The sequence below is a fragment of the Peromyscus eremicus genome, chromosome 17 (assembly GCF_949786415.1).
Source record: "Peromyscus eremicus chromosome 17, PerEre_H2_v1, whole genome shotgun sequence".
Lineage (NCBI taxonomy): Eukaryota > Metazoa > Chordata > Mammalia > Rodentia > Cricetidae > Peromyscus > Peromyscus eremicus.
Window position 1 is genome coordinate 14,662,035 of NC_081433.1, and position 19,723 is coordinate 14,681,757.

The window sequence follows — 19,723 nt, forward strand, 5'->3', positions numbered from 1 at the left end:
CTTGACTGATCTGAGTTATAACACATATTGGGAACATATAGCACTAATTGGTTTATTGATTTTTCTTAGCGATGAAAACACGTGTATGTAACTTTCTTTCTTTTAGGGGTGAAGTAGAGAAAAAATTAAGTTGATCACCAGGCGGGAGGGGATTTGTCATAACCTGTTTATAACTCTTAATATCTAGCAGTCAGAATTCTTAGGATGCCCTCAGGAACCCTGCGTATGACCCTTTCTCAGCTTAGTCTAGAAAGAGGAGGGAGTTCTGCTTGGGACATGGAGGAGATAGAAGTGGAAGGTAGCAGAGTCCCCAGCAGAAAATGGAAGGGGCATAATGGGGTTTGAAAGTGTGCCTCACCTTCCAGAGCTCTGCCACTAGGGTGAGTAGTAGGTACTCTAAAACCAAAACATCCAATTGGATTGAACAGGCTCAGGCCTGTAGCTACTGTACCTTCCATGAGGGGCAGGGAAGGCAGACATGTTGGGTAAAAGTAAGGAGGGATGGAAGGACTGAAGAGCGAGACATTAGATGGGACTGGAGGGATGCTAACAAGGTAAAGGGCTGTTTCCTATTGTGTCTGGTTCAGTAGGAAATAATTGTTCTTAATCTTGAGTCACTATATTCTACAGGACTCTAATAGTGTTACTATCATATAAAGTGTCATTTATAGGAAATAGGACATTAAATTCCAAATAACTGATTTGTATGTGAGGATATTAGGAACCAATCAATTTATAAGCAAGAGGTTAATTATAACTAATTTGAACTTTTATGAAAACATGAATCTAGGAAGCAATTCTGTGTCTTACTGTATGTCTTTTAATCACTTAGCACTGTCTCAACCGGATGCAAACAGTGCTCTCAGGTGGAATGACTAATGAAATGTAAGATGTAAATGATAACTATGTACGTGTGTATATATATATATATATATATATATATATATATGCACATACACTCATGCATGCTCACACAAATTGAGACATGGGCTGTTCACTGCAGGGACATCTAACTGAGCATAGAATTTTCTCAGTGCTGTGTCTAACATCCTCTCATGAGAAGCTTCTGCATGGAATACTTTTGGTCTTAGGTAAGAAGCCATAGACAGAGTCATCTTTCTCCTAGGGTTTCTTCTAACATCTTACTGTGTTTGAGACTCTAATAGAGTTGGCCAGTGGAGGAGGGAATTCCATGTGGAGCCAGAAGGAACTCACAGTAGGTCTGGGATGGAAGAGAACACAAACACTAGTCCTGCAAGTGGTCCTCACCTGCCAGGTTGCTGCCATCCGGCAAGGCCGGTGCTCTAGAGCCAGGGCCATCGTCAGACTGAACAGAGTCCCTGTGTGAGGAGGGCAGGACATCCGTGCTTTTTAAGATGCAGAGTAGGATGGGAAAAGGGACTTGAAACTAAAGACCAGGAGCCATGGAGACTGAAGCGAAACAGTGCAAACTTAAGCTCAGATATTACATATGATACTAGGTTCAGGAAGAGAGAAGGGGCTTTATTGACTTATTTGTTCAAGTATTTACTTACTTCTTTTTTTCTTTTTTTTTTAAATCAACAAAATGACAAGTGTTTATTGGAAAAATCCAGGACTCACAGGCAGTATGATATGAAACTAAAATATGCTATGTTCCATGAGGTAGTAATATAAAATTAGAAACTTCAAGTAAATATATCTATAATACAGGGTACAGAGATAGAAGATACTAGTCTGGCCTAGAGAATTGATTGGTTAAGAACTATTTAATTGTATTTATGAAGTCTTTAAAAAAACTTTTTTTTGATTTCTTTGTGGATTTCACATCATGCACCCTGACCCCACTCATCTCCCTGTCCCCTTGCTCCTGCCCTCTTCCCTTGCAAACTTCAAGAAGAAAATTTAAAAGTTGAAAAAAAATCTCAGCATGGAAGCTGCAGTGTGGCCCAGTGAGTCACACAGTCTACCCTTTAGCCCATCTTTACTTGTAAGTGTTCATTGCCATGAGGCATTGTTCTGGTCTGAGGTTTCATAGGAGTTGTATTAACTTAAGAATATCTGTATATTGTAAAAATTTAAATATATCACTTTGTATGGTATCAATTTTTAAATTTTAATCATTTGTTTATTTGATAGTATTATTCTCTGAGACTTTCATATGTTGTATTTTGTTTACTCTTTATTTTTTAGTCCTCAAGGATTTCATACAGAGGGTCCCCAGCTCTTTCCCATGGGACCTTTCAGCTTTCCCTTCCAGCCCATATCCATTTCTTTGTGTTAGCCTCTGACCTGCAGAAGCACTTTCTACCAAGGACTCCCAGTGGCCACACTGGGCAGAGATGAAGGGAGATGCTCTCTTCACCATCCTCTCTCTCCTCCATTATGGTCTCTCCAGGTGACTCTTAGTCCCACAGTAGCCTGCTGACAAAATGGTAGAAAACATGTGGAGGACATTTAATCCTTATTGCTGACCCTTTATTGCTATGTCCTATTTCCAGCAAAAATGTGTGTCTTGGCCACAGAAGCTTCTTTTTGCAGTAAGCTGTGGTCAGTGAAGAGACATAACTGGTCAAAGTGCTGATATTAAGTCACTATGAGTGTGCACACACACACACACACACACACACACACACACATTGTGCATGCACATACACCCCCAAGAACAGCTCACATTTCCACTCTGCTAACCTGAGGCCATGGCCTAAGCTTCTGCCATCTGCTGCACAATTTGTTGCATGTAACTTCGTTTTTGTGCCCTATAGGGAAAATCATGAATTCTTTGATATTGTCTAACTTTATTTTCTGCATATTTTTTTTTTTTGTTGGTTCACAGAAATAAAATGGAGTCAGTTAGCGATTCACAGTCCTCTAACCTAAATGACAACATTTGGTGAGTTGACTTTTTCTTTCAATCTGGATGGAAAAACCTTTTTAACGTACTCGTGACAACACACAGCATACACGACAACCTTTCAGCATCTATGTGCGGCATTTTTTGTTTGTTTGTTTGGTTTTTCAAGACAGGGTTTCTCTGTGTAGCTTTGCGCCTTTCCTGGATCTCGCTCTGTAGACCAGGCTGGCCTCGAACTCACAAAGATCTGCCTGGCTCTGCCTCCCGAGTGCTGGGATTAAAGGCATGCGCCACCACCGCCCGGCTTGTGTACGGCATTTTTGATTGGGGACTAGATACAAAATGATGGGCCTGATCAAAAGATACTTGATTTAGATACAAAATGATGGGCCTGATCAAAAGATACTTGATTTAGGCCCATCATTTTGTATCTAGTCCCCAATCAAAAATGCCGTACACAAGCCGGGCGGTGGTGGCGTACGCCTTTAATCCCAGCACTCGGGAGGCAGAGCCAGGAGGATCTCTGTGAGTTCGAGGCCAGCCTGGACTACCAAGTGAGTTCCAGGAAAGGCGCAAAGCTACACAGAGAAACCCTGTCTGGAAAAACCAAAAAAAAAAAAAAAAAAAAAAAAAGATACTTGATTATAGTCTGCTGAAAACTTCAGAGTCTAGCAAGCCAAATGCTTAGTTCAACTGTTTCAATGACTGTGTGTGTTGTTCATGATGATCCAGGAAGATAAGGATCTTATTCAGAGTTGGGAGGGGTGGGCAGCAGAGGAACTCTGGATAAACAAGAGTGCTCCAGAGCTTGGCGTCCACGGAAGCCGGGTCTCCCAACTCAGACCCACTAGCAGCACCTCCAGCTTCCAGCCCTGCTGTTCCTTGACATCAAATGACTGGTGGGAAACACAGCCTTCCTAGGTAAACCTGAGGAGGAAGTGACAGGACTTAGGAACAGAAACTAGATGGGCTAAGGGAGGTGACATCAGCCCATTGTATTACTTTTTACTGAGAAATTTTTCTTAACAGCAAACAATTGCACTGTTACATAACAGATCATTTATGGGTGGACTATTAATAGCAAATACAAGTTTTTTCCTATAAAAAAGAGAAAATTGGTTTGTATCTTACATTTTTAAAATCCAATTTCCCCTGGGCATTCTGTGACTTAATCTCCTATATCTAAATGTATCTTATACATCGTTCCTGAAAATATAATAAGCATAGATTGCCGAACAAAAACAGAAACAAAGAAGGGTGACTTCCTATAGAAATTAATTTGAGTTTAAAATAAATTCCGTCACAAAAGACTATTTCATATCACATTAGGTTTTGAACTAAAGTTCTAAATCTTGACATATTAAAGTTTCTTTTGTAAGCCCATGTCTTTCATTCACATAAACCTTCACGTCTAGGGACAAAGGTCAATACTTCTGTTCGAATCCCCTTTTACTTTTAATTAGCACACGGAGTTCAATTAGCGCTGCCTATGGCAACTGTGCGTGGCACCATTCACTGGGACATAAGTGCTTTCCCCTGGACTCATACCCAAGGAAATATGACTCTTCCTGCCCAAATAGCCATCAGTTCCCAATAGCTCTTCAGCCAGGGTTGGGACCTCTTGAACCCCTCCTCAGTCCATGCCATAGTGTTGACCGGCTTGATCTTGTACAGGTCTTGTTCAGGTAGCCACAGTCCATGAGTGCAATGGCCATGTCGTGTCTGAAAAGACAGCAGTCACAGCATCCTCCCCCGGCCCCAGCTCTTACATTCTTTCTGCCCCTTCTTTCATGATGCTTTCTGAACCTAGGGTTTCCATTCAGGGACCAAGCATTCATAGTGACTTAACATCAGCAGAACTGTGACCAGTTATTTCTCCTCATTAACCACAGCTTGAAGCTTCTCTGACCAAGGGTAAGACTAGTGCAAATCTGTTGGATCCAAGCATAAATATTTAGAAGACAGTTTGACAGCATGATCATTTAGCAAGATAACAATAGTAGGTCCCCGTCTAGGGCTGATGGCCTCCACAGTCATGAATTCTCTCCTGTCGAGCTGGCCTCAAATCCAGGCAGAAAGCAATTGGTCACCCCCAGAACATTTATGCCCCCATTGCCACCATGGGTACATCTCGCTAGTCAGTATTGTAATATGCGGTATCCAGCCCTGAGCAAGACCACTGATGTATGACTGTGGAAACTAGCTCACGGGGAGGAAATTTCCCAGTCTTCAGCACTAGCATCTTACTATTTAGATCTTCTGGGCAACCCAAAGCAAAGGCAGTACCTGTGCTGCCTTGGGTGTTTCTGAGGCCTCCTGAAGCATTCCATCCATACCCTTGAGATGTTTGTTTCATAACCCATGTGTTCTGGAAACAGCATTGTCCACTCATGCAGGGTACCTCCATTTTTTTTTTTAAAGTTAGCTTACAGAGTAGTGAATTTCCAGAGTTTTTATAGAGCTTTAGTGTTTGTTAGTGAACCCATCCCCCCACTCCCATTTCTCCCCTATCAGGTTAATTTTTTTTTGGTTCAACCAATTTATAAGTTGTAGGCAGAGTTAGTGAAAAGTAAGCCTGTGATTTAAATGGTATTTGATTGTGTACAATTTTAATTCTTTAGCTGTGACACAAAAGAAGAGTCTCTACCATCCAATGATGGAAGCAATGGAAGGTCAGTTACATACATGTATATATAAAGATACCCAGGTATTAAGCATAGAGTGTTTTGGATACCCAGGTATTAAGCATGGAGTGTTTTGGATAGTATTTCTAAAGTATTTGAATGCCAGCATCTGTTTATCACATTCTTTCTTGTTTTGAATCTAGTTGAATAAATGAGAAATGCATCAGGAGAAACTTTAGCACCTAGTGACCCAAACTCACAGAAAACTGTCGAATTGCCTGTGTGTGAGACAAGACCTGAAGTGTTGAGTTAATTTGCTGTGGCTTCAGTAATAAAGCATTCCAAACTAGATAGCTTAAACAATAGCAATTTTCCCCACACCCCACAGAGGTAGAAGTCTGATACCTGATGCCTTCAAGGCTAGCTCTTTTTGAGGGCTCTGAAGAAGATTAAGTTTGACACCTCTTTTGTCCCACTACTGGTTGTGGGAAATCTTTGGCATTCCTTGGCATGTGGATCCATCCTCTATGCCTCTGCCTCAATTTGTACTTAGCATTCTTCCCATGTGCATTTTATTCCAACGTGTTCATCTCTATAAGGATACCACTCGTATTGAATTAAGACTGAATTTATTAGTGTGATCTCATCTTGTAACTGTTTATGCTTGCAATGCCTGTCTCTAAATAATAACAGTGATTAGGACATCAACAATTTAATTTTGGGGATAACATTCAAAAGGAGGAGAAATCTTGCTTCGGATCAAGGCAGTGGAAATGAATGATCAAACATGGGGCTCTGGAGCTCCAACAGAAGATGGGACACATGGATACTAAAATTGTCCCCAATCCTCAAAAGCTCTGCAACTGTGCTGGGCTGATGCCTCCCACACAAACTCGCCATCATTTTAGAGTGAGCTACTAAACCCTGTCTGATGGGCAGAAAAGACACATGTAAACTATGAAAATGAGCAGGTAAGGAAGAGAATTCAGAGTCAGGAATCAGGTGAGGTCATGGTGATGTGTACCTACAAACTGAAGTTGAGTTTGAAATAATGCCACCACAAAAGACTCTTACATGTTGGTGCTGAGGTAATAGTTAAATCTGTGGATATTATTATTTTCATTGGCCTAAGATAATCATTTTTGTCACTGTTTTTTGTTTTTGAAGCAGTCTTACTCTGTAGCCATAGCTAGCCTGCTCTCACTATGTAGGCTGGCCTTGGACTTGGCCTTGGCCTTGGACTCTTGCCTCAACTTCCTTATTGCTGAGATTATAGGCTTGAGTTATCATACCTGGTAAGATAGTTATTAACTTATTAAGCCCAATCCCTAATCAAAATGTCATACCAAGTTCAAGTAATGATCTTCATATGGATATTCAAAGTTCAACCAGCTAATGTTTAGAGTAACTATAGTTATTTTAACCTTAAAAAGTCAGGAAAATTGTTTTGTTGTGACATTGTACTTTTATAATCCCTTAGTTTTTATCCAGATGACTTAACATCAGTGAATTATTCAGAGTCCTTCAGTGAGATGTGAGTTAAAAAAATACATATATGCATAAATATGTGAATATGTGTGTGCATATACACATTTATATAAAGACATGTACATATACATGTGATGAGTCTTTCTCTGTCCCACCAGCTCCCAGTATGTAGTCAGACTTTCCTTTGGGCCCCAACTCACTCCCAAATAATGGCAAAGAATCGTATTATTAATTATGAAAGCTTGGCTTTAGCTTAGGTTTGTTTTTAACTAACTCTTATAAGCTAAACTAACCCATTTCTATTAATCTACGTTCTATCACGTACCACCCATCCTGCTTCTTCTGTGGATGCTCTCCATGTCTCCATGGTATCTCCTATGTAACTCCTCTTCCTCTCTCTCCCCAGAAATCCCGCCTGTATCTCCTGCCTAGCCATTGGCCATTCGGCTCTTTACTAAACCAATCACAGCATTGTATCTTCACACAGTGTACAAATATCCCACAACATATACAGAAACATTGAACAGTAAAAGAAAAAAGAAGCCAACATTAAGAGACAGCTGAGTACCTAGCCCTAAATGGGACACGTTTCCTACCCTCTAAAGCTTAAGGAGCACTGGAGGAGGGTGGGTAGAAAGAATGTAAGTGATGGATGATGGGGACATGTGTTGTGAAACCTGACCTTTAGGACATGACATGGTTGCAGTCATGAATTCACAGCAGCTGTATTGCCTGTGCTGAGACTGGGCCTGACAACATTCATTCATGGGTTGAGGAGGGGCTGTGAGGCCCTGCTTCCTCCTCCCCAGGAACTGCTGGTTGTTGAGGGCTGCTAGAGAAGGGGGAATCATTGTCTTCTGTGGTGTAGCCACAGGGTAGTTACCCACACTCCAGCGGCTAGTTCCATATCCGGGCCCTTGTGGGTGACCCTGCTTAAACTAGATGTGTCAAAAAACAAAAACAAAGACATAAAAGTAGTAAGGGGGATTGTTTGGAGGGTGAGTGGGAGGGATGGAAAAGGATAGAAGACAATAAGGGATGAGAAGGATCAGAACGCATTATATACATACATGACATAGTCAAAGAGTAGACTTGATCTAAAAAAGAATAAAAGGAAGTTGAGGTCTATAAAGATCCACCCCCAGGTACACCATGGGCAAAAATGAAGTATACCTCTCTCTCAATGAGATGCTTTTGGGGAGGGGGTCAGTATTTCCCACCCTTAATAGCAACTGCATTGGAAATGATCAGATTTACTAAGTGAGATACCAATAGTGTGTGGACCAAAGAGAGTCTCCTCAGAGCATAGAGACAGAGTGGTGGGTTGGTAGGGGTTGGAAGGCTTAGCAGAAAAAGATCTGCCAGTGAACCTGCATGTGTCCCTGACCATTCACGCTCCACTGCCAGGCGAGGCTAGTGCCCCACATGAATGCTCACTGCTGAATCAGATGGAGCCGCTGCCTCCCATCTGCAGCTACTTCATCTTATCTCGTGGGGAGGAGAGAAACACCGGGGTGGAAGGAAGATGGGAGAAGACAGAGTTAGGACTCAGGGGTTTAGATGTGGCCAGAAAGCTATGGGCCCACAAACTGTAGCTGAATTAGAAATAAGTGCACCAACGGACTGTTACACTCCGGAATTAATAGTTAATCTGGATGCACTACGTTTTTTATTTTTGAGGTTATATTTTAGTTACATTACCCTCTTCCTCCTTTTCCCTCCTCAAAACCCTTCCAGATACCCCCTTGCTCTCCTTCAAATCCATGGCCACTTCTGTCATTAATTATTATAGCATGCATGTATATATATGTATATTATATGCATATATTGCTAAATATAATCTGCTCAGTTGGTAGAGTGTTATTTGTATGTGTGTTTTCAGTGCTGACCATTTGGCACTGGACAACCAATTGATGTGCTCATCCCTGGGAAGGCCACCTCTCCCATTCCCAGCTTTCCTCAGTTGCCTACAAGATGCAAATTAGTGATTTTCATATGGCTATTAGCTACCATATAAGTATATTAAATGCAGTTATTTGATCCCCTCAAAAGTGACTATGTTTTAAATATATGTACTTTTTACTGACTACATACTTTTCAATCATTTAGAACATATGCGGATGAATTGGCATCACAATCCGTTTGTGGAGTTATGAGTGATAGGTGAGTGAACTGAATTAAAAACATACACCCATATGTACTCTTATATATACACACATGTAAATATGTATATGTGTATGTTCCTACATAGATCTACAAACTTCCATCAGCGTGCACGCACAGGCATGTGCACGCACGTGCCTGAAAATACACACAAATCCCATAAAAACCATGTGAAGAGGTTGAGATTTGACAAAACTACCTCAAGAGTATCTTTGACATCAGAATGCCTTTTAAACTGTATCTAAATAATCTCTTTGTAGGACTTGTAGTTGACTGCATTTATTTTAAACGAAATTGAGGAAAATAGGATCCTTCCTTCAGCCAATTTGGCACGTTAAGTATCGGCCAATCCCTTAGGAAGTGTTCAGAGTTCCTATAAGATACTAGACTAGTGTGAGCCAGGAAAGGAGAGAATCTGATCAGGAGAAAAGAGAAAGGATGAGTATAGAGGGAGGTGTGGGGCTTTTAGCAGAAGAGAAGAGATACAGGATATGGAGACCAGAAGCATCCTCCCCCTCCAGCTGCCGCCACATGGACCAGTGCTCCAGACCTCCCCTATCATTCTGCAGGGAGCCCCTCTGTCAGAACAGCAGGGACTTGATCACGTCCCATACAAGAAAGACAGCATGATTGATGGAAGTAATGATATGATAAAGGCTCTTGAGAATCATAAATTGAGTCAAGAAGGGGGTTTCCTTATAATCTGCAGCTAATATCCAAGATAAGTACAACTAAGAAAGGCTATTACATTTTAAGAGTAAAGTAATAGTTGCTTCTCTTTGGATTCTTTTCTATTTCTACAGATTTGAGGCATTCAGCACTGGCATATAAAGCCTCATATTAAAAAAAAATAAATCCCATGTTTAAATTCATGACACATACATGAATATTTCAATATTGGTAATTAGGTTATAGAACAATTGTTATTATATAAAATGTAATTGTAGATTTATATGTAAAATTTTTAATGTAAAATAAAGCTTAGACTTACAATTCGTGTATGATCATGTATTTTCATTTTCCTTTAGCCTAGGTTCAGATACTTTGTTATCAATGTCATTTGATGGAATTACCAATTTCATAACGAGTTATAAAATATAAATGAAGACATATAAATGTATTAATGTGTTCACACTTCTGCAATATGCTTGGACACACAAACCCAAGCATAAAACTGATAGAGGGAGGAGGTTGGAACTGGGGAGCTGCACTCCACGGAGCATCTGTGGCAGAACAGAGAGTCTTTGAACTGTTTCTAAACGTTCTTCCTAGTGTATTTGTAGGAAGCAGTCTTTTTAATTTGGTTCAGGTTGAATAAAAGAGAATCGCTCACAGAAGGATGATTCTCCCCGTCAGTGTATTGTCCTTCTGTGTTTGTGGCAGTCAAATGCGTACGACACTCAGACCTTTTATGTATGGTACAGTGGGTGAAGGCTAGAGAGATTCTAATTGGAGGCAGGAAGAGGGAACGATAGGAAGGAGCTGAGGGGCCTTTGGCCAAGAACACAGCTAGTAGTCCTCGAAGAATCCATCAGCCTTCAGAACTCTGCCACTGTGCTGAAGTAGGGACCCCAAACACAAACCTACCTCGTCATTGCTCAGAGCCCCCAGCACAGGCCTGTTCTGGAACTTACACAGGGTAGAGAAAGCCTCTATGGGGGTAATAGTAAGGAGATCGTTGGATAAGGAAGAAGGGATTTGTACCTAGAAACTGAATTTTCAGTTGCAGTTGAAAAAACAAACAAACAAAAAAACCCCAAAACAGAAAGCTGACTCTTGGCTAAACACCAGACAAAACTCTTACTGAGCTTTTTACCAGGCAAGGTAGGTCTATTTCAAATACATAAATTCATTTTGGTGGAAAAGTGATACACAAGTTTCAGAATAACTGATTGTGTTAGGAGAGGTAATTTGTGAAGTCTAGGAAGTCACATGATATTCACCACGTGTCTCTCTAAATCTTATAGCACCTCCGTGGATGAGTTAGTACATGGTGAGAAGCTGTCAATGAGATGTGAGACCTCAGTGTGCCAAAGACACGCAGACAGACACATAAACCTAAATTTATTCCTCAAAAATCCACTGAGAAGGGCAGACTTGGTCACTAAGTTCTTCCTATCACCTCTTAAGTTGGTTGCAAGTCTGAGCAACCACCCACTAAACCCTAAGGAACTTTTCAGTATGCTTGTGTATGACAGTCTGCTGGGTTAGATGAAAAGGAAAAAAGTTAAGGAGGAATGGCAGAAGACGGGGTCATGACATGGAAGAGCCTTCAGCCAAAATGATGAGAGGCAAGGGACCTCAGATATGCCCCCCCCCAGAGCCATTACGGAGGACTGGCACCCTGAACCCCGCCCATCACCACACGGGATGGAACCCCTCCCACAGATCCACAGCTGCTTCATTCTCACCTCGCATTTTCACAAGAAGTGAAACCAAAGACGACTTGAAACTGGTCGGAAGAACAAGTGTCTTTAAACTGTAGCTGAGTTTGAAATAAATCCCACCAAAAAACCTGTTATGTGCTGGAATTAAGATACTAGTTACTTAAATTACTATAGGTGAATTACTATTTACACAATCCCAGGAGATTCATTGCTACTATCTATAGATAGCCTCTTTTTTAATATAAAAATGCCAAATTGAATTAGTGATATACACAAATATTTAAAACTCAATCAATTCACGACCCAGAACTCATAGAATTAATGTAGTTATTTGATTCCAGAAGTTATTTATATTCATACCTGACTACACTTTTGAATACTCTAGGTCACACATGAATGAATTGTGAAAATCAAGTTACAAGTTAATTTAAGACAGCACACACACACCTATATGTAAACACTTACATAAGGACATGAGCTTCCATGAATATGTACACACATGATACATAAAAAGCATAGAACTAGGAAAAGAAGGGAAGGTTCAGTTTTGCAAAATCCATTCTGCATATTCTTCTGGACAGTACAGAGTATATTTGGCACTGTATCTAAGTCTGCATCTGTGGGTAACTTTCTGTCTTTTTGACCAAGTTGGTTGAAAGGAGTCTAGAGTATGGTCAGGACACTTCTTCAGGTCTAGATAAGAGGGAGGCTCAGGGATCAACCAATTTAGATGTTATTAGAGGGGATCATAGCTAACATGAATTTAAAAGGGTCTGTGAATTTATATAGTTTTCATTATAGTTTACTTTCAACTCTTACATAATGAGGTGAAAAGATTTATCTATGATGCAATCACCAAGGAAAAGTCTGTGTTGTAAGCTAATAAAGAAAATACACATGCGGCAAACATATATTCACAGAAACATAAAAAACAAATGAGAGATTGATATTTTGAGTGGAGCAAGAGAGAAGAAAACTCTCTTTACAACAGAAAGAGGTTAGCAGTGATAAGGAGCAACCTAGCTCTCAGTGTGAAAAAATGGAGCTAATGAAAGTTTAATGTGTCTGTTTCTCTCCAGATCTCTGCCCCCAGTCAAAGATAGTCCTCTAAACCTCAGACCATCATTGCATGGGGTGGAAACACTGCCTTAGGTCTGTAGCTACCTGATCATATCTCACGGTCAGATAAGCAAATTGCACCACTAATAGTAGCTAATATTAGGTCAGGTTTAACAGAAAAAAAATGAAACTATTTTGATCTTGAATTGCATTTTTGTAATTTTACTAATTATAATCATGTAAAGCATAATTTCTAAGGAAAGTATCATATTATATTCCAAATAGTTGTTAACTCTAAGATATCTCATCTTGCCTTACTATGTCTGTTTTTAACCTTTAGCACATCCCTGTGCGAACCGAATACCTCAAATGAATTCACGAAAGAAAAGTAAGATATAAATGAATAAGTAGATATATATGTGTGTGTATATGTGAGAGTTTATATGTGTGTGTGTATATACACGTGCTTGCATACACACATACACAGATTGGTATCTGTGTTATTCACAGTCAGGAGCATCCATATTATTACAAGTTCCCTTTTAAACTATTTCTAATGTTTTCTCATAAATAATCTTTGTCTTTTGAATCATGTAGAAAAAGATAACAAGTCAGAGAGAGGGTCTTGTCTGGTGCTTGTCACCTTTAGTCACTATGTAAAAAGTGCTGGTCACAAATAGAAGGGATCCTCTTTACAGCCAGGAGAGGGCAGCAGTGGGCTGGGAGCAGAGGCCCCCACAGCCTATTAGAACAGGCTAAAAGATCCTGGATCTTACCCTGTCTCCAGAGCTCAGTGGTTCTAACTCTCCAAGTGTGTCATTTCCTTGGATGGAAGCTTTGCCTCAGAACGGGCTCAGCATGTGCAAGGGCTTATATCTCATCCCCAGGATTGCAAAAATAATTAAACATATATTCTATAAATCAAAGCGGCGAGGTTGGTGTTTACATTTCTCCTTTGGTAGCTTGCAGAGTACCTTCCTGCACCAAAGAGGCCAGCATGCCGGGGGTGAAGGCTCTGTGGAGGCACCAGCTTGACTTCTCCATGTTCAATGATTTGCGTAGGGGTTTTCTTCAGCAATGGGGTCCCACTGGCAATTTGTGGTTTGTAGGAAGCGTATATGGAAGTTTCAAGTAACAGCGCCATGTGGGTAAACGTTAGCTGCTTCATAGCATTCAGAATAATTCAGGAGAATCTGAGCCAGAAAGTTATATCTTGGGAACCACGTGGCATCTGACTGTATGTGGTTTTTTTTTTTTTTTAATCTTCTAGCCTTTCCCAGAAGGAGTCTGAGTCACTACGTGGTAAAGGATCTGCCAGTGAACTGTGAGATATACACTAATATGTTAACAAAATGCATTAGCAATGAATAATGGAAAATATACGGATATAAACATGTGCTGTTTGTATTTTCATGTGTACACAGCAACAGATGCCCCCTTATACATACACACAGAAGCATAGAGAGACATAAGATTTGAGGGTTCATAGAAGTGGTTCCTCTAGCATATTCATGGACCTTTCTATCATTTGGGACCAATTTGGATAAAAGAGGTACATTTCATAAAGCAATGCTTTTTACATCCCACGGTGTGTTTAACACTCTAAGTAACCACCAGCTGAAACAATTAGGAAAACTTCCAGCTTTCTGTGTGTTAGATTTTATTACCCTGAGTAAGAAAGTCGAGATCCTGTTTGAAGTGATGAGATAACAGGGAAAAGGAAGCAGAGGAGCCCTTGGAGGGAGAGAACAGAAACAATGAACTCTCGATGTGTTCGTCACCCTCAAACCTCAGCTCCTAGATGAAGCAGGTACCTCCAAACCAAACACATCATACATTGAGGAACTTAAACTCATACCTATGAGACGCTTTCTGGTGCAGGAAAGACAGCCAAGGGAGGTAAGAAGGTAAAAGAGGCACTTAGGAAACAAGGTATCAGATGTGACAAGCTGGATCAGCTTTTACACACTGAACCGGATTTTAAGTAAATTCTACCATAATTTTCACACATTGGTTCAGCTTCAGTAGCAAGAACGTTGCTTTCTTTCCCTTTTCTGTTTCCTTGGCTTTTTTTTTTTTTTAGATGTCTTGTTATGTCGCCCAGGCTGAATTTGAACTTGTGATACTCTTGCTCTAGCTTCTCAAAAACTGGAATTGTAGCCGTATGCCACAACATCCAACTTCTTCCCTCTTTAAACAAGATTGAAGTATTTATTAAAATGTGAAACGTCATTTAAGGGCATATGATGTCTTAGACTGTAAACAGCTGACTTACATGTGAAGTTTTGTTTGGTCGTATGGCTAGGGCCTTTGCACGTATTAGGCTGGCACATTTCCCACTGCACTACAGCACCAGCCCTATATGTGACAAAATCTGAAGATTCAAAAAGTGAACAGATTGAATGACAGTTATAATCACCAGGTTGTAATTAACTTGAACTCATTTGAGGTTCTTTTATCCTTTAGCACACTCTCGAGTGAACTGAAGACCGTATGCTCCACTGTGTCCACCAGTGAGCTGTAAGATATAAATAAATTAATACCTCTTTCTCTCTGCACTTCTCTCTGTACCAATCCTTCCCGTGTAACACACAGAGTTTGAGATTGGGGTGTGTACTGTCAGGACCATGCAAGGGAACACAGCTCTTTGTGTACTCTCATGTTCTGTATACAGCATTCTTTGTGCCTTAAATTGTGGCACAAAGAAGAAGACTATACCAAAGCGGGGACCCTCTGATTCAGGGTCTTCACTCTTAGTTACTAGCAGCCAAAACCCGCAGAAAAATATTAGAATGCCTGTGTGACAGAAGAGTGGAGTAGACCAAGAGCAGAGAAATAACCTTTCAGGTGTAAAAAGGAGGTAACGTTGAGCAGGGTGCAGAGGCATTCTCAAACAATGAAAAAGAAGCTATGAAAGCAGAGCTGTATCCTTCACTCTTCTGAGCTCTTCCCACATGAGGCTGGTGCCACAAGCCACAGCTACCATCATTTTGAAAGGCTCTTCTGCCTCAGGTTTGCCGTTACTGCCATACCTGAGGGACAGAAACAACTACAATTTGTGAACTACCCATCAATGGTGGATGCACGACTCATAAAAGAAGGTATCCAAAAGACAGATGGGTACCTAAGGACTAAAGTAGGTTCCTGATCGGTACAACATTTGTAAAATGGCAATGACATTTTTTGCAAAATTAAAAAGGTGAGCCTGAAATAAGTACGGAAGCACAAAAGATCCTAAAGGGCTTAAGCACAAAGAGCAGAGCTAGAGGCATTCTATAGTACCTGGTTCCAAGACATAGGACAAAGCCACAGTAATGCAGCGTAATGTTGGCATAGCATAGCACATAGACCAGTGGAACAGAGTAAAAAACCAGTAACAATCCACATGTCTATAGCTAGCTGATTCTCAACAAAGGTGCCAGAGACAAAACTTTGGAATAAGAACAGCCTCTCCAATAAATTGTTCTTGGAAAACTGGATACCCACATGCAGAAGATTGAGATTAGATCCCTATCTCTCACCCCTCACCTCACAAAAATCAACTCAAAATGTAGCAAGGACTTTAATCAAGGCCAGAAACTCAAAAACTATCAGGGTGAAACATTATAAGATATTGGTACAGGTTATGATTATCTGTACAATGTAGGTTGAGTTTTCCTGCCTGGCCCACAGTCAGAACAAATCTCTCTCACCTGCCAGTCCCACAGCCGCTCAAACCCAACCAAGTAAACACAGAGACTTAAATTGCTTACAAACTGTATGGCCGTGGCAGGCTTCTTGTTATCTACTTCTTCTATCATGAATTAACCCATTTCTATTAATCTATACCTTGCCACGTGGCTCGTGGCTTACCGGCATCTTCACATGCTGTTTGTCATCATGGCGGCTGGCAGTGTCTCTCTGACTCAGCCTTCCACTTCCCAGCTTTATTCTCCTCCTTGTCCCGCCTATACTTCCTGCCTAGCCAATGGCCAATCAGTGTTTTATTTATTGACCAATCAGCAACACATTTGCCATACAGACCATCCCACAGCAGTATAAGACCCCCAAAGCACAAGAAACAAACATGAAATTTGACAAAGATTATATAAAAATGATAAGCTTCTAGAATGGGCAAGATTGCTAGCAGATAAAGGCACAATTACCAAACCTAAGCCCCACATGGTTATAGAAGAGAACTCCTTCAGGCAAGTTGCTTTCTGATCTCCACTCAGGCTGTGGCATGTACACACACACACACACACACACACACACACACACACACACACACACACTTTAAGTCTTAAAGCTTCTCCCAAATAATGAAAAAAACAGAGTGAAGACACAGTGTACATTCACCTGACAGACGTCAATACTGAAAATATATAAAAGATCCAAGAAATAACACCAGTAACATCAGTTTAAAAATGGCAAAAAATCTGAAGAGATCCCTTGAAGAGATCAGAGGAAACAAAGTCAACATATAATCCATGTGTGTTACTGCTCTATTCTCAATAGCCAAGATATCCATTGACCCTAGGTGTCTACCAAGAGATGAGTGAGTGAAGAAATATGGACAGAGTGGAATATTGTTCAGCCCAAACGAGTGAAATTCTTGCATTTCCAGTAAAATGAAAGGAACTACATGACATTGTGTTGATGAAAGTGGAGTAGATACAGAAAGACAAGTGTTGCATATTTTTTTTTACCTATCTAACGAAAAGCAAGAATGGATTTGAAAGCAGAATATAGTGTTTATAAGAGACTGATAAGGTTACTGGGCAATGGGTGAATGGAGGTTGGATGGACATGCTAAAAACATTCTGTAACTCTGTACAGAATATCAGTAATGCATGTTAGTGAAAATGGACCTCAAAATTGAACCCTAAAGTGAATCCAACTATGAAATACTGTTTTACATTGGGATTAGTTTCCATTTGAAAGAACAGTGCTTAAACCTTCGTCATTTTTGATATATTAAATGTTAATCTTTTCCATTAAATTATTAAGAGTTAACAAGTTTATGAATGTCAAACAGTAATTATAGTGAATTTGAACAAAAAATCAATTTTAGAAAATCATGTGGTATCTGACTATATGTTTTTTAAAACTATTTTAGCATTGCTTCATCTGATGCAACGTCAGAAATCCATGAAGAAAACATTGACAAATAGTAAGATCTAAAAATATGTATTTATGTATATTATATATCTGTGTGTATGTAAATATCTATTTATACATATTTCAATTTATTGGGATACACATAAGAGAAAGATACTGAGACTTGTGGAGTTCGTTAGGAGCATCAGGGCCAATATAGATTGTGATGTTATTTTTTAATGTCTTCTTGCCATAGTAAGTCCTTTTCTGTCTTAGTTGAATGTAAGGGGAAATACTTAGAAGAGTGCTTTGAACTCCTAATCTGTTGGCCACCACTAGAATGAGAGAGAGAGAAAAGTCCTATTTGGAGCAAGAAGGGAGGTGACAGGTAAGTGGGAAGAAAGTGGAACCCTCAGCAGAAAAGAACCAAATTAATAGACCTTAAAGCTGTCTGTCTGTCCCTCACCTTCCAGAGCCCTGGCTCTACATGATGCTGGTGCCCCAAACCCATTATCCCAGCGCAGTTCTTCTCTCAGACCTTTAGTTATTTTAATACTATCCAAGGGCAAGAAAACGGTCCATGGTGTAGGAAAAGCGCAGAGCGGTGGGAGGATTTGCAAATCATGAAATTAGAAAGAGCAACATTTTTGACTAACCTACACTTTCAAGCTGGATTTTGAAATAAATGTAACCTCCAAAATGGTAGTACAGATGGGTTTAGATGTAATAATGAAAAATTTCACTTTAATCCTGATTCATTAGGCTGTTTTACAAGGCTACAAGTCATCTTCATAGTATACAAGCGTTAATTTAGGTAAAATTATGTGTCAGTTTCCAGACAACCAATAGGCATATAAGTTCTAAGTGTTTAACATCTTTATAAACTATAGGGCAATTGTGCATATTTCAACCCAAAATAGGTCTTTAAATTCACTCAGCTCTTAGATGAGTATTTTAAATCTTTAGTACTGACTTGAATGCAATGACATCAGTAGTCTTTGACTGCTTTGCTAAAAGATTGATATATTTCATGTTGCAATGATGGTGTCTTTAAAGACTGCTGAAATATATTTGTCTTTGGGCAGAGAGAAAGTGAGACACAGACCAAGAGAGAAGAGAGAAATTCATAAAATTAAGTCTTGGAATTGTCCATGGACAAACAGTTATCTGAACAATGATTCTAAAAATTTTCAAAAACTCTACGGATTCTAGGGATTCTAGCTCAAATAACTTCTTCATATTACTGTTAAATGTAGCAATCTCTAATGATGTATCTTTGCATTTGTTGGTGCTAAAGCAAATTAGACCAGGTCTCCAAGTTCTATGATGGCGATGAAGGTATTGATATTCACCAGTCATATTGGTAAGTGAGTTTGATATTTGAAGGAAGGGGAAGAATGGATCTCTTGTCTGTGGCAAAAATAATAATAGAGGAATGTGGAAAATAACACAATAATAACCAATTGAATTTATAAGCAAACCAATTGAATTTATAGACAAATATAATGCTTGGGAAAACATTTTTGTCTACTTACAATTTTCCTAGTTTAAATATTGATAATGTTGTTCCTTGGTAGTGACTTTAATACAACATTTCTTTAAAGAGAATTGTAGCATTCTATTTATTCTTTAACATTGGTCTTTTCTAATTTTTCCTGGGTATCTTCCGATTCCCAGTTTATAGATTGTTGTCCATGAGAAATGGTAGTGAAAAGGAACAAAGTTTGGTATTAAAGGACCTCTTCACACTCACTGAGATTTTATAAATTTTTTATTTATTTCTGAATAATATTACTTGGGATACTTCCTATTGCAAAAATCTAATAGCGTTTATATGTGTTCTCTATAACAAAACAATGTGTTCTGAAATCACTTGTATCTGAATTATAGATATATTGAGGATTCTGTCCAATCGGATAATCATTTATTGGCTTCCATCAGTGTTGTAGATGGTATAAGTACCACCAGAAATGATATTAGTTGGTCTCTGTTGTAATTGTTGGTGTTCAAATGTTACAGGGAAAACAAAGGTCTAACTAATGAATACAAATAAGTCTTCCAAGTACCTAGACTTTTCACTTTAAATAACT

At 39.6% G+C, this 19,723-nt stretch overlaps 1 protein-coding gene and 1 long non-coding RNA gene across 3 annotated transcripts in view; both read left to right on the top strand.

Moving 5' to 3' along the window:
* The first annotated feature begins 12,863 nt into the window (after nucleotides 1-12,863).
* On the top strand, nucleotides 12,864-13,950 carry LOC131894047 (uncharacterized). Its single transcript, XR_009374825.1, has 2 exons — nucleotides 12,864-12,942; nucleotides 13,825-13,950. It is a non-coding gene; the product is annotated as an uncharacterized LOC131894047 (long non-coding RNA).
* Nucleotides 13,951-18,691: 4,741 nt separating this feature from the next.
* LOC131894114 (phosphatidylinositol 3,4,5-trisphosphate 3-phosphatase TPTE2-like) overlaps nucleotides 18,692-19,723 on the top strand; it is a 56,899-nt gene continuing 55,867 nt past the window's right edge. Inside the window, exon 1 of one of the 2 annotated variants that reach the window (XM_059244287.1) lies at nucleotides 18,692-18,996. The gene's annotated coding sequence lies outside the window, so the exon portion shown is untranslated. The remainder of the gene's footprint in view (nucleotides 18,997-19,723) is intronic. The other variant, XM_059244286.1, reaches the window with a different exon arrangement.